The 14,337-nt window shown below is 37.7% G+C and overlaps 1 long non-coding RNA gene across 1 annotated transcript in view; it reads right to left on the bottom strand.

Annotated features, from left to right (window-relative positions):
• Window positions 1–2,851: 2,851 nt before the first annotated feature.
• Window positions 2,852–14,337, bottom strand: part of LOC102240115 — a 26,847-nt gene continuing 15,361 nt past the window's right edge. Inside the window, exons 3-4 of the long non-coding RNA XR_313561.1 lie at window positions 6,335–6,391; window positions 2,852–2,892 (exon numbers count right to left, since the gene is read on the bottom strand). This is a non-coding gene — a long non-coding RNA (uncharacterized LOC102240115). The remainder of the gene's footprint in view (window positions 2,893–6,334; window positions 6,392–14,337) is intronic.

Genomic DNA, 14,337 nt, shown 5'->3' on the forward strand with positions numbered 1-14,337 from the left:
ATATATATATATATATATATATATATACACACACACACACATACATACCTACATTTTAATATTAATATACTAATGAGAGGTTTCTCAGGGTTAAAAAAGCTAACTTTAGTTTTTAGATAAGTTTTTTCCAGGTAAATTTAGAGACTTCAATTCTAGGCCAATGACCAATTGAGGTAGAGCTAATTTAAAAAAATCCAAAATACTAGGATATATACAATAAATTCTTAGCACAAATCCACCTAAAAAATGAGGATTACCAATGAGCTCGCCAATTGGCATTGGTGAAAATAATTTAAAATTTAGCAAAGGACATGGTACATTAGAATCAAGGGTTGAAATGCTGGAAAGATTTGTATCTTCCATAGAGCAGTGGAAGCCCCCATTAGGTAACATTCAGCATGATCTTTACCTTGGAATGTCAAAATTAAAATTCAGTAAATGAAGTATTGGAAAGTAACTTTTCAAACTTTCAAAAAATAAAAGTCATTAAACCTTCCTATAATTTAAATGTTTATTTTCCATTATTTGCATACGTTTCTTAGAAACTAGACTGCTGTATTTATTCCCTTTTCTCCTAGATTAGAGCCCCAGCAAATGCCATAAGCAGAAAAAGGACCATGTAGAATCAGTCCACTTTGTGATATTGCTGCTTAATTGCTCTTGTTTATTTATCACTGTAGTAACTGCTTCCACAACATTCATAATTGTACAGCTTGATGAATATTCACAAAGCAAATATATATTCATGTAACTAATAGAGATAAAGAACGATCTGGATCATTACCGGAAGCCAAGCCACCAACCCTCTTCAAAGTCCAACCCCCTCAAGGATAACCACTATCCTGAGTTCTAACACCATAAATTAGTTTTGCCTGTTGTCATTTTTTTATCATATATAAATGGAATCATACAATATGTCAGGGGTCCTCAAACTTTTTAAACAGGGGGCCAGTTCACTGTCCCTCAGACCGTTGGAGGGCCAGACTATAGTTTTAAAAAAAAACTATGAACAAATTCCTGTGCACACTGCACATATCTTATTTTGAAGTAAAAAAACAAAATGGGAACAAATACAATATTTGTATTTGCATGTGGCCCGCGGGCCGTAGTTTGAGGACCTCTGCAATATGTACTCAATATCTGGCTTCTTTTGCTCAACATTATGTTTGTAAGATTCATCTATATTGTTGAATATGGTTTACTTTGATGAATCATATTTAGAGAATAATTGGGCATTCTAGACCAAGTTTAGGAGCATAACCTTGGGGATCTGCAGTTACAATTCACCATTTTATTTTTAGAGCCATTTCTATAGAAAAGGAAGAAAACTAATATTTATTAAGTACCTACTATGTTCCAGGTACATATACTTTCATTTACAACCCTTAATTATCTTATGAAGTATATATAATTGTTCTCATTTTATAAATAATTAACCTGAGATAAAGCAAGTTATCCTTGTACCCATAGATACAAATGAAAGAGCTAAAATTTGAATCTACATCTGTTGATTCTACCACTCCATAATATTTCCCATAGTCACAGAATTTTCTTTTACCTATTTTCCTAAACCAGTGAGCTTCATTAATCCTTGAGTCTGAAGTCGAGTCTTCTCCAACAAAAAATTGAGGAAATTTCAGGAGGGCTGCATCAAATAGGCAAATTTGATATTAATTAAGGTCTTTTACTCTAGCAAAGTTGTCAATCCAGTTTTAAAAACAGATGAATAAGAGTTTGCATTTACAAAAGTTGTGTGTGTGTGTGTGTGTGTGTGTGTGTGTGTGTGCGTGTGTGTGTGTGCACATGGGTGCATATCAAAAGTAATTAAAATGATGAAAAGCATTACCAAGCTCCAAGAAGCAAGCTGTTAACTCAAACTTTGAGGAACAAACATGTCTTTGGAGAGATTTATAAATTAAATTAATGCAATCATTCACAACCTGAGGTAGAAATATATGATTTACATGTAAGGAAATAAAGAGTCAGAACAATCATTAAAAATACTGCAATGGAGATTGAGAACTGGAAGAGTATTGATAGGCTGGCATAATATTTATTGAGCTCCCACAGCAAGCACATTTCAGACCCAGAACATGATGTCACCAGAAAGCATTTACTACATACACACATGCCCTTCTGAGTGAAAAGGTTGCCAACCAGAAAAGTTATTCTTTTTTGAAAAGCTTTGGTTTCTAAACCACTTTGCTATATTTAACACCTGTTGTCAGGTATTTGAAGTATAACATTGAGCTACTGCAATAAATAGAATAGAATTTCTAAGATGTGGAGCTTTTGGTGTGTTTTGGATATAAGGAAATAGGTATGTGAACAGTAGACATGGGAAGACCTGTTAGGCCAAAGGGAGATACCACGTAAGAAAGCATGAAGTTGGGATAGCTTGAATGAAGGGAACAGAGAGGAATTATTAGTAGATAGATGGATAGCTTCAAAATAACAGTAAACAATCGGAATTTGATTCAGAGGACATGAAAACAAGCAGGGTTCAGAACATTATTTGTCTTGATCCCTCTTCACCTTTTCAATTCAGGAAGGGAGGGAGGGAGGGAGAGAAGGAGGGAAAGAGAGGGAGGAAGGGAGAGAAGGAAGGAAATGTTTTTAAAACAAATTGGGATAGAAACAGAGCTGAAATCACATTTGCATATGGAAGCTAGGGATGACAAACTTCTCTCTGCTTGTGAATAAAGAATCCAAGGTAGATTGCTGTGACAAATGTTAACAAAAGCAAATGTTAACTCAGACATGAAGTTTTAGTCAGTGTGCTCAAGGTAATTGGAAAATTTAATAGAGGATAAGGGCAAGAAGGCCTGAAAATGACCAAGGAGATATTTACCTGTATTCAAGCAAGTCAAAAGTCTATCCATTTCTTTCTTTCTAAAAAATAAAGAAAAGAATATTTTCCTACTATAGAAAAGTAACACAACGAGACCCTATTTGTGCCTGAGAGCTGTGCAAAACTGCAAAATTGGGAAGTTTGTTGTTCAAGGCTCCAACATGTCATTTCAACACTATTTTCCCCCACTATAGGATCCTGTTCCTCATCCCTAGTGCACTCATATTTTTCTCTCTTCCTCTTTTACACCTACACTCAACAAAGGATTTCAATGACTGATAAGGTTTTTATATTACAGGGCCATAGAATTTGAGAGTAGGTAGTGATCTCTCTGATTTTCAAGGTTGTTTTTTGTTTGAAGAGGAGAAATTAAAACCCTTGTTTCGAATAAAATTTTATAGAAGTCTAATATACAAGAAAAGATAAAAGTGTAGCTCCTCTGGTTGAACCAGTGGTTGATGGGGGCTTAGAGCCTCACCTTCCTGAAAGTCCCTGAGTCAGTGCCACAGAATTTCCAGGGTTCTGAGGAATATAATTTAAAAAACACTTATCCTGTTCAGAGAAAACAGATCTGGAAATGGGGGGATGATGTGTCCAAGGTCATAAAAATAATGACAATGTCAAGACTACTACCCATGTCTCTTGACCCTTTGTCAAGCTTCTTTAAGGGATATACACATTTTAATAGAGGAAATCATTCTGTTTTACTTAAACATAGGAATGAATATGAAAGTATTGGCAAACTCAAGTAAGGAAGGTTATAGGAATAGGGTAGAGCATATTATCAGACTGGCTATATCAGGAGAAGGTCTAGTATTATATCATAAATACTGTGCTTCGAGAAAAGTAGCAGCTTTCTCAGGGATATCAGAATTCTAGTTTATATAAAGTAACTTCTTACAGTAAATTTTATTAATTTGAATTTAAGCTGAGCTAAAGTTACCTTCTTCCCTATTTAATTCAGTGACTATATAAAATAATCTAGGAACTGTCCATTAATGAAAACAAATGATACAAATGATGAGGATGTGAAAAGGGGATATATGGTTTATTTAAGAGACAAAGTGCTTTTATAATTTTAGCACACAAATTTATTAATACTTAGGTAGATACTGCTAATTAAAAAACCATAGGATTGTTAGATGAGAAAGGAACTTTAGTAATTATCCAGTCTAGTTTAATTTAACAGGTGAAGAAAATAAAGCGTAGAAAAGTTAAATAAGTTGTTATTGCCTAAGGTCAACCAGAAGTTAGTGAAATAGTTGAAACTAGAATTCCATTCTGTCTCTTGCCACTGAATTAGGCTTTTGAAAAAAATTAGTCCAATCAATTTGTTAAATCAGGTCCTGATCTCTACCTGAAAACACTGCTAGCAAATGTTCTTTATTACTATATTTACTTGAAAACAATAAGTGTAGCCCTGAACTGTGTTCTCAGTGTTTAGAGCGCCAGTCTCAGGTTCAATTCCCAGTCAAGGGCACAAACCTAGTTTGCAGGTTCAATCCCTAGCCCATCGGGATGCGTGCGGGAAGCAACCAATCAATGTGTCTCTCTCACATATATATTTCCCTCTCTCTCTCCCTTTCCCTTTCTCTCTCTCTAGAAATCAATGGAAAAAATATCCTCAGTGAGGATTAACACACACACACACAAAAAGGAAAACAATAAGGGTATAAAGTATTCTTTAATCTAAGTAGGTTTTAATGAGTGTGGTTTGACTGTTATGTCACAATTACATGAGCTATGAAGCACTTGTAAGTCTAGTGATAAAAATCTTCTTTTAAAGAACAGCTATTCAATCATTTAAATAAATCGAGTGACTATTATGTGTCAAATACTATCTGAGGTTTCAGAGAATCAAGGAGCTCTTACAATCTAGTAACTATCAAAGTTTAGTTACTCAGTTTCCTTTTTTATTTTTCAACATTTTTATTGAATTTACTTGGGTGACATTGTTTAATAAAATTGTATAGGTTTCAGGTATACCATTTTATAATACACCATCTGTATATTGTACTGTGTGTTCACCACCCCATGTCAAGTCTCCTTACATCACCATTTATCCCCGCCTATACCCTCTTCTATCTCCCCTCACGCCCCTTTCCCTTGGGTAATCACCATACCGTTGTCTGTGTCTATGAGATTTTTTAATCCCTTCACCTTTTTCACCCAGCCCCCCAACCCACTACCCTTCTAACAGCTGTCAGTCTGTTCTCTGTATATATGAGTGTTTCTATTTTATTTGTTTGGTTTGTTTCTTTTGTTCATTTAACCTTTTATTGTAGAACATTTCAAAGATGTTTATATGTTAACAGGTAAGTGAATCCCCATGTATCCATCACTCAGCTTCAATAATTATGAACTCATCATCAATCAATTCAATGATACCCTCCACCAACTCCTTCCCCTACCATATTATTCTGAAGCAAATTCCAGATATCACATCATTTCATCCATAAATATTTTAGGATGTGTCTAAAAAAGACAAGGATTCTTTTAAGAAACATAACCACACTACCATTATATGCCTTAAAATTAATAAGTTCTTAATATCATCAAGTGTTTGGTCAATAATCAAATTTTCAATGATCTCAGTATATTTTTTGTGGTTTGAGTTCCCTACTCATGGATTCATAGAGCCTGTACCAGTAAAGAGGCAAAACTTATATATGCTTGGGTAAAATTTGTACTATGATAAAAAGTTGTCATCAATCCAATATTATCTCAGTCACAGATATTTCTCAAACAATTTAGCTGAAAAAATATATTGTCTCCAGGTACAAATATATAAAGAAAAAGTGAAGTAGAGATACACAAAAAGCAGAGTTTTGTATGAGTATAGAATGTAGACATGGGAATATTTCTCTGAAAGATATCACTAATCAAAGCCTTGAATAGAGTTTTCTTTCAAATCATTAGGAGGTAGTGAATTTTGTAAATGAAAAATATTGGTGACCCAATTCTTCCACAAACTGTTAAGTTTTTGATATCTTATGCCATAGAAACTATGAGCAGAAAGATATGTGAATACTGAGCTGAGCTGATACAGAATCAGAATCAACAAGCCAACCAGGTTATATGTTTCTGTGGGAAAGTAAGGGATATGACTATATATAAGTGTCCTGTAAAGAAAGAAGGAAACAGATGCAATATCATAATGAAATCATAGCTAACATTGTTGAGGGTTTAGTAAGTGCCTGGCAGTCTTCTTCTAAGTGTTTTACATGTATTTACCCATCCAGTTATCACAGCAACCCCATAAAGTAGGTACTATTATTATTCCCATTGTACATATGGGGAAACAGAAGCTCAGGTCATACATCTATAAGTGGCAGAGCCAGGAGATAAAGCCAGGAAGACTGGCCCCAGTAGCTTATATTGATCTTACCCACTGTACTATACTTCTCTCAATATAAGGTTTATATTGAAAACTACTATAATTATTCTAATGGTGAATACATCATTTCTGTTGAAATAACTTACTTGTTTTCAGATTCTGGCATTTCAGAAACTTTTGGAACAAGAAGACGAAACAAACACCTGTATGATAAACATAAAAAGTGATGCTTAGGAAGAAACATGAAAAAGAATAAATACCAAGTTATTAGCCTTGATTACCCCAGGAGGCAGAAGTGAGAAAAGAGAGGGTAAGGAGGAGATTAATTCTTTTTTATTTATAGATCTTTGTATTGTTTTAATGGTTGTAATGAAAACATACCAATTTGTAATTTTGGAAGAGTAATTTAAATAAAAAATTTTGAAAAGTGATGCTCATGAAAAATTCTTAAATACTTCCACAGTTTATAGAATTACCCCAAATCATCTTCTAGAACATTAAGTATGGTATACAAGTCTTTATATTTTTCTTCCTATTAAGAAACCTGGAACTGGCCATTGGGTTCCACATAAATTGGAATGGCTATTCTTTGAAGGGATCTGGTAGTATAATGACAAACCAACAAAATAAGGTCAATTTATAAAGTTTCAAACCCTAATTTTTTAAAAAAAATACCAACTATCCTGAATGATTTCAGATATTTATCTGCCTGAAGGCATATAGGTATCTCAAGACTCCTTCTGATACTTTTATTTCTGTGATTCCTTTTCCTTTTGGAAGTGTGGCCTCAGGCAGAGTTGACCAACAGGAGAACCACTATAGAACCCTTTTGGTTTCAAATTTTTCCCACTGACATATTCTCAGTCACATCATTAGGAGTTACCATGTCCTAACCTCAATTTCCTCTGCCTCACTATTGTATGTAAAAGTTCCCTTTTGATAAACCATTTTTTCATCATAAAAAGAGAGAAGGGGGAAAATCAGGTTCAACTGATATCTTTTTTTTTTTACTTTAACATCCCTATCAAATATCCAATGGCACTTTATACAGAAATAGAAAACAAATCCTAAAATTTTTATGGAACCACAAAAGATCCTGAATTGCCAAAGCAATCTTGAGAAAGAGTAAAGTTAAAGGGCTCACACATCCTGGCTTCAAATTATACTACGAAGCTATAGTAATCAAAACAGTATGGTACTGGCATAAAAATAGTCATATATAACAATGTAATAAAATAGGGAGCCCAGAAATAAGCCCATGTATATACAATCAAGTAATACTGGTCAAGGGAGCAAAGAATACAAAATAGAGAAAAGAGGTTTTTCAGTAAATGATGTTGGGAAAACTGGGTATTCATATGCAAAAGAATGAAACTGAACCCCATATCTTGTATTACTTATAAATAATTAACTTGAAATGAATTAAAGACTTAAATATAAGACCTGAAACCACAAAACTCTTAGAAGAAAACACAGGGAAAGAGTTCCTTGACAATGATTTTTTTATATGACACCCAAAGCACAAACAACAAAAGCAAAAATAAATAAGTGGGACTTCTTCAAACTAAAAAGCTTCTGTACAGCAAAAAAGGAGAAAAAAAAACTATCAACAAAATGAAAAGCTTCACCAGTGTTGCTCAGTGGTTGAGCATCAACCTATGAACAAGGAGGTCAGGGTTTGATTCCCGGTCAGGGCACATGCCTGGGTTGTGGGCTCTTTCCCCAGTAGGGTGTGTGCAGGAGGCAGCCAGTCAATGATTCTCTCTCATCATTGATGTTTCTAACTCTCTCCCTCTCATTTCCTCTCTGAAATCAATAAAAATATTTAAAAGATAACAAAATGAAAAGGCAACCTACAGAATGGAAAAAATATTTTCAAACCATATATAATAAAGAGGTAATATGCAAATTGACCATCATGCTTTCGCACAAGATGGCCACCAGAAGATGGCTGGCAGGGGAGGGCAGTTGGGGGCGACCTGGTTGGCAGGGGAGGGCAGTTAGAAGTGACTGGGCCAGCAAGGGAGGGAAGTTGGGGGCAACCGGGCTGGCAGGGGAGGGCAGTTAGTGACAACCAGGCCTGTAGGGGAAGGCAGTTAGGGGTGACCAGGCCAGCAAGGGAGGGCAGTTAGCTGCAACCAGGCTGGCAGGGGAGGGCAGTTGGGGGGGACCAGGCTGGCAGGGGAGGGCAGTTGGGGGGGACCAGGCTGGCAGGGGAGGGCAGTTGGGGGGGACCAGGCTGGCAGGGGAGGGCAGTTGGGGGGGACCAGGCTGGCAGGGGAGGGCAGTTGGGGGGGACCAGGCTGGCAGGGGAGGGCAGTTGGGGGGGACCAGGCTGGCAGGGGAGGGCAGTTGGGGGCGATCAGGCCAGCAGGGGAGCAGTTAGGCCAGTTGGGGGAGACCAGACCAGCAGGAGAGGGCAGTTGGGGCGACTGGGCTGGCAGGGGAGGGCAGTTGGGGGTGACCGGTCCTGCACGGGAGGTAGGGCAGTTGGGGGGACCAGGCTTGCAGGGGATAGCAGTTAGGGGCAACCAGGCCAGCAAGGAAGGGCAGTTAGAGGTGACCAGGCCGGCAGGGGAGGGCAGTTGGTGGGGACCAGGCCTGCAGGGGAGGGCAGTTAGGGGCAACCGGGCCGGCAGGGGAGCAGTTAGGTGTCAATCAGGCTGGCAGGGGAGTGGTTAGGGGGTGATCAGGCTGGCAGGCAGAAGCGTTAGGGGCAATCAGGCAGGCAGGCAGGCAAGCGGTTAGAAGCCAAGGGTCCCGGATTGTGAGAGGGATGTTGGACTGCAGGTTTAGGCCCGATCCCTCTGGGATCGGGCCTAAACCTGCAGTAGGACATCCTCTAAGCCAGTGGTTCTCAACCTGTGGGTCGCAACCCCTTTGTGCATGAATTTCATGCACCGGGCCTCTAGTATATCTGATAAGGAGTTAAAATTCAAAATATATAAGAAACTCATTTGACTCAATACCAAAACAAACAAAAAACCCAACCAATCTGTTTTGAAAGTGGGCAAAGGACCTGAATATTTTTCCAAAGAAGACATACAGATGACCAACAGTTACGTGAAAAGATGCTCAACATCACTAATAATCAGAGAAATGCAAATCAAAACCACAATGAGATATCACCTCAAACCTATTACACTGGCAATCATAAAAAAGACAATAGATAACGTGTTTGTGGGGATGTGGAGAAAAGGGAACCCTTGTATACTGTTAGTGGGATTATAAATTGGTAAAGCCACTATGGAAAAACAGTTAAAGAGGTTCCTCAAAAATAAAAAATATAACTAACATGTGATCCAGAAACCCCACTTCTGGGTATATACCCAAAGGAAAGAAAATCGCTACCTCAAAGAAATATCTGCACTCCCATGTTCACTACAGCATTATTCACAATAGTCAAGATATGAAAACAATCTAAGTGTCTGCATGAATGATAAAGCAAAATGGTATGCACACACAGAGACACACATTTCACAATGGACTATCATTCAGCCATATTAAAGAAAAAAATCATGACTTTTTAAACAATATGGATGGACATTATGCTAAGTAAAATTAGTCAGGCAGAGAAAGACAAATACTGTATTATCACACTTACATGAGGGATGTGAAAAAAAGCACCAAATAAATAAAAACTGAGTATAATGGTTGTTGCCAGGGGCTGAGGAGGGAAATGGGGAGATGTTGGTCAAAGGCTACAAACTTCCACTTATAGGATGAATAAGATCTAGGGAACTAATGTACAGCACAGTGACTATAGTTAACAATAATGTATGATATATTTGAAAGTTGCCAAAAGAGTAAATCTTAAATGTTCTCACCACGCACACAAAAAAATTGCAGTTTTCTGAGGGGATGGATGTGTTAACTAACCTTATTGTGCTAACCATTTCACAATATACACATGTATCAAATCATAAGGTTGCATACTTTAAACTTACACATTGTTATTTGTCAATTATATCTCAACTAGAGGCCCAGTGCACGAATTCAAGCATGGGTGGGGTCCCTCGGCCTGCCCGGCAATAGGGACCATCTTGTCAGTCCTGATTGGGGCCAATTGGGGGCGGCCAGCAGGAGGGAGAGACCATGGGAGGTTGGCTGGCCATGGGAAGTTGGCTGTGGGAGCACACTGACCACCAGGGGGCAGCTCCTGCATTGAGCATCTACCCCCTGGTGGTCAGTGCGCATCATAGCTACCGGTCGACTGGTCATTCGGTTGTTCAGTCATTCAGTTGCTTAGGCTTTTATATATATAGATAAAGCTGGAAACAATTTAAAATACAAAACAGCTGTATAGTAGGCACTGACACAGCCTGACCCCATCAGCACTATTTCAGCAAAGTTTATAGACCAAGAGTAAGATTAACAGAGGAAATCCTTTCCGAACCATAGGATATGGATTACTTACTTTAAAGCTGTAAAAATTTGTTCTGGGTCTTCTGAATATTGAGCTAAATATTCTAAAGCTTTTTCTCCCACAATTTGTTGTCCATTCTAAAAAGGATAAATATGTTAAATTACATCTCAAAGTAATATTTACAAAATGTTATCTATATACCTGTCCATTAAGGACAAGAAAAAAATCTAAATTTGTTCATGTTGTATTCTCAAAAGAGCTACTTTGCAAGATGGTAGAATGAAGATACAACTCATTGATGAAAACAGAACAGGTTCATATTGGCCTGAGAAATCCACTCCTCCTTATCCAGCAACACTAATAACATTGCCAACCTTGAATCCATTAGGATTAATCTTATTATGCTCTTTATTCCTGTGTTTTTTTTTTAACAGTAACCAAAGAACCCCAAACTCTCAGGTCATGCTCATTTTTTAGTATCCTGATCTCCATAAGGCTTTGTAAATACCTTATTTTGCCTTCTTTTTTTCATTTCTCCCTAATTCCTTCAATCCTTCCACTATATTCTTTGAAATTCAGTCCATTATTTACAACTTTTTCATATTCTCAGTCAAGGATGGGACTAGGGTGAGCCAGGTGGTATAAATGAGGCTCTCAGGGTGTAAAATTTAAGGAGGCACTCACTTTCAGGGTCATGTAAGGACCAACTCTGCAATTGCATGATCCTAGGAGTGAGTGCTTCTTTAGGTTCCTCTCTCATTCCCTCATCTTAGTTTTGTATCCTGTTCTGTTCCATGTATTATACTTTTGGACCATCTCCTACCTTTCTAACTCACTCTCTTTATTACCCCAGCAATCCTTCAACTGCACTAAGACCTTCAATCCATTGATGCTAATTTTTCATGGTCCCTCATCCCCTTGATGTCCTCCTCTGTACCTAGTTTAAATTCCATGAGAATGAATTATAATCATTCCTTGATTTTCCTGCCCCTCTTTGGCTTCATTGTATTCTTCTGGAAAAACTACAAGCCTTGTTAAATACAACTTTCTACTGACTATTGTACCTACATCCATGCAGCAGAAAGTGGCTGGATAAAAACCCATACAACTATTTGCTTTACTTAAAAACTTCATCAAATGATCCTTAATACTACTGGGCAACCATACCACACTGCCTTTGTCATTCATTTTCTTGCTTTTCTTGATGATTAGTTTACACCGTATTTTCTTCTCTTTACCCGCAACTCCTCTTTTCCCATTCTCATTCTCAGGTGATGATCTTTTTCCTACTTCACTGAGAAAACTGAAGCAGTCAGGAAAAGAACTTCCATGATTCCCACTACCACATCTACTCACACCCCAGGAACCACACCACATACTCTGTCTTCTCAACTGCTATCATAGATGAATTATCCATGTTTCTTCCTAAAGCCAACCTCTAAACTTATACAATTGTGCCAATCACCTCTTGCTGGTTTAAGGACATTGCTCTAATAATTCTCCTTTTTCTCTCACATTGTCAACTTTTTGTTCTCTTACTGGGTCATTCCAGTTAGGATATAAACATTTTCATTCATCCCATCTCAAACAAACAAACCTCTTGAACATACTTCTCTCATCCTGATCTCCATAGGCCTAATTTATTTCCTTCCCTTCGCAGCAAACTCCTCTAAAGAGTTGTCTATACTTATTGCATCCAATTCCTTTCCTTCAATTCTCTCAAGCCTACTCCAATCAGGCTTTTGCCCTACCACTTTATCAAAATTGTTCTTTTCCAGCTCACCAGTGACCTCCATATTGTACACTTCAGTGGTCAATTTTCAACCTTCGTTGTATTTGACCTATCAGCAGTTTTAACATAGTTGATCACTCTTTCCTCTTTGAAACACATTTGGCTTCCAGGACACTACATTATCCTTGTTTTCTCTTTTGCTAGTTCCTCTTTTCTCCCCAAAACCATTAATGTTTGAGAACTCCAGGCTCAAACATATATATCATTTATATATTAATGACTCTCATTAAACTTTTACTCCAGCCCAGACCTCTTTCCAAAACTCTAGTCATATACCCAACTGGCTATTAATATCTCTATTTGGATGGTCTAATAGACATCTCAAATGAATCATGTCCAAAACTGAACTCCCGACTTCCCCCAAAACCTGCTCTATTTGCAGCCTTTCCTAGTTTAGTTGATGGCAACTCCATTTGATGATCCAGTCTCTTTTTCTTATAGCCTTCATCTAATCTATCACCAAATACTGTTGGGTTTACATTAAAAATAAATCTAGAATCCAACCATTTATCATTTATTTCCATTGTTATCTTCCTTATGTGAGTCACTATCATCTTTTTCCTGGATTACTGTACTATAAAAACTTCCTAACAGGTCTCCTTGGTCCTCTTATGGTCTAGTCTCTATACCAGGGGTGGGCAAACTTTTTGACTCGAGGGCCACAATGGGTTCTTAAACTGGACCGGAGGGCCGGAACAAAAGCATGGATGGAGTGTTTGTGTGAACTAATATAAATTCAAAGTAAACATCATTACATAAAAGGGTACGGTCTTTTTTTTTTTTTAGTTTTATTCATTTCAAACGGGCCAGATCCAGCCCGCGGGCCGTAGTTTGCCCACGGCTGCTCTATACAACAGTCAGAGCATTTCATTAAATGAGAGTCAAATCATGTCACTGCTGTTAACAACACTCTAATGCAGGGGTCCTCAAACTTTTTAAACAGGAGGGCCGGACTATAGTTTAAAAAAAAAAACTATGAACAAATTCCTATGCACACTGCACATATCTTGTTTTGAAGTAAAAAAACAAAACGGGAACAAATACAATATTTGTATTTGCATGTGGCCCGCGGGCCGTAGTTTGAGGACCCCTGCAATGGTTCCCCATTTCATTCAGAGTAAAAGTCAAAGTCCTTTCACTGGCGTATAAGGATCTACATAGTCCAGATTCTCCATTACCTTTCTGACTTCAACTCTTACTAATCCCATTTCACTCTAAGCTTACTGCCTTCCTTGCTGTTCCTGGTACCTACCTTAGGGTATTTGTATTGGCTTTTACCTCTGCCTAGAATACTCTTTGCCTTCACTGCCCATCCTGTATATTGATAAGGCTAAGTCACCAATTTCAAGTCTTTGCACAAATGTCATCTTCTCAATGTGACCTATCTGCATTACCCTATTCAAGATAAATCAATCCAGCCCAATCGCACTCCTGATCTTTTTTAAAAATAAATTTTATTGATTTTTTACAGAGAGGAAGGGAGAGAGATAGAGAGTCAGAAACATCGATGAGAGAGAAACATCGATCAGCCGCCTCCTGCACATCCCCCACTGGGGATGTGCCCGCAACCCAGGTACATGCCCTTGACCGGAATCGAACCTGGGACCTTTCAGTCTGCAGGCCGACGCTCTATCCACTGAGCCAAACCGGTTTCAGCACTCCTGATCTTTTTTATTCTGTTCTAGTTTTCCATATTATCTATTAAGTTCTAATGTATTATACAAATTTGCTTATTTATTGCTTGTTGTTTATTATCCTCTCTCCTCCTGCCTAAACATATAAACTCCAAGAAGGCATATCACTGTTTCATTTACTTAGTTATCCCAAGAGACTAGAACAGTACCTGGCACATAGTAGGTACTCAATAAATATTTGCTGAATGAGTGATAAAGGGTGTCCCAAAATTCACGCAAGAAGTAATTTTGATAAAAAAAACACAGGTATATAATTAAAAATTGTAAATTTTTATTGATTCATAAAGTATACAGTAT

The sequence above is a fragment of the Myotis brandtii genome, unplaced genomic scaffold, assembly GCF_000412655.1.
Source record: "Myotis brandtii unplaced genomic scaffold, ASM41265v1 scaffold2140, whole genome shotgun sequence".
Taxonomy (NCBI): domain Eukaryota; kingdom Metazoa; phylum Chordata; class Mammalia; order Chiroptera; family Vespertilionidae; genus Myotis; species Myotis brandtii.